General features: G+C 47.8%; 1 protein-coding gene across 1 annotated transcript in view; it reads right to left on the bottom strand.

Moving 5' to 3' along the window:
* The window catches only part of LOC105001854, a 30,172-nt gene that overhangs the window by 17,727 nt on the left and 10,778 nt on the right, over positions 1-1,667 (bottom strand). The window lies entirely within an intron of this gene.

Genomic DNA, 1,667 nt, shown 5'->3' with positions numbered 1-1,667 from the left:
GAGGGACAAGGGTGCCCCTCCCATGGTCCTAACCAGTGCCATGGGAGGAAGTGGGGAGCACCAGCCCAGCCACAGGCTACCAGGGCACGGGGCTCCACCAGAAAGAGACTAGGAGGGTGGGCAGGAATGTCAAGAGGGGTCAGGGACCTGGGCAATAAGGAACCCCCTCCTGAGGGGCTTCAGAAAAGCCCACGTATTTATCTGCAAGATAGCCAGCATGTCCCTGCCTGTCCCTGGAGACCATCCACGCCCAGTCCTGGGAGCAGAAAGGGGACCACAGGGGCAGGCCCCATTAAGAACAAGGGTTTGGGCCCTTGTCTTCATTCCCCTTTGCCTGCCTACTCCAGAAAAGCTGGAGATGAAGATGAAGAGGGAATAAAAGAAGCCCTGTCACAGACCACAACGAAGCCTGGGGCAGGAGTGGCTTTGGATGGGAGGGAGGTTCAAGTGAGCATACATGCCAGAGCACTTGCTGCTGCCTGAGTGTGTCTCGATTGTCAGGGTAACCATTTCTACAGCTAAAGGGACCATTAAATCACAGGGTCTGTGGGAACTGTTGTCATGAATTGGGGAAGGGAAATACAACAGAGCAGGTTTGAAGGCTGTGGTTAGAAAAAAATAAATTTTTGTTTTGTACCCCTGAAATTTCAGCCGGGATTTCAGTTACAGGTAAGTATGTATATCCGCAACAAGACAAGATCTCTTAGTGGGAAAAGATTATGTAGCCTGTGCCTCTGGCATCAGCTGGTCCAACATGGGGAGCCCATGAAATGCCTAAGAAATCTGTGCTGAGCAGGTGCTGGCGATTGGATCCTGCAAAAGTCACCACCCAGATAACCTTCCCCTGTTTGGATACCCTGACCTCAGTGAAAAATATTTTAACATTTTTAACTAGAGGAGCCTTTCCTATGGTGAGGTGCATCTTAGGTCTCCTAGTGGGGAAAGAAATATGTAACTTATTCAAACTTACCTACACACAAACTTTCCTTTTGTTAGAATCTTTAATAAGTTCTTATAAAGCACCTGAGAAAATTTAGAAAATACTATCACTACCTTATGTATCATTGACCCAGCATCTGCTAGAAATGACAACTCATAGCCCTCAGATCCTAGATGTGGGACCCTCCTGTCTCCTGTCCTCCATTTACTGCAGAAACCCTAGCATATGTCGTCTGTGGAAATGTACTAGGAACTAGAGATACAGCAGAGGACAAAGCAGACGCTCCTATTTTTCTTCTGGAGCTTATGCTTTCATTCACGAGCACGATCATGGCATGAATAATAGATGGGAACAGAGACATTCGTGATAAGAGAGTGGAAGCTACGGAAGCCATTGACAAGATGACCTGATCCATTTGGGACTGTAGGGGAGGGCTCCCTGAAGAAAGGACATTCAAACTTAGAACCGAGAGGATGAATATAAGCGAAGAAAAGAGAGAACTGGAGGGAATTTCAGGCTGGAGAAGCAGTATGCACAGAGACAAGAAAAAACTCAGCTTCTTTCTGAAAGTGAAAATGTTAGTTTCTCAGTTGTTTCTGACTCTCTGCAATATTATGGACAGCGGCCCACCAGGCTCCTCTGTCCATGGGATTCTCCAGCAAGAATACTAGAGTGGGTTGCCATTCCCTTCTCCAGGGGATCGTCCCCACCCAGAGATCAAACCTGG

Source organism: Bison bison, unplaced genomic scaffold (genome assembly GCF_000754665.1).
Source record: "Bison bison bison isolate TAMUID 2011002044 unplaced genomic scaffold, Bison_UMD1.0 scf7180017864384, whole genome shotgun sequence".
Classification (NCBI taxonomy): Eukaryota; Metazoa; Chordata; class Mammalia; order Artiodactyla; family Bovidae; genus Bison; species Bison bison.
Note: the sequence above shows the minus strand (reverse complement) of the source record. Positions and strands in the feature narration are given on the sequence as shown.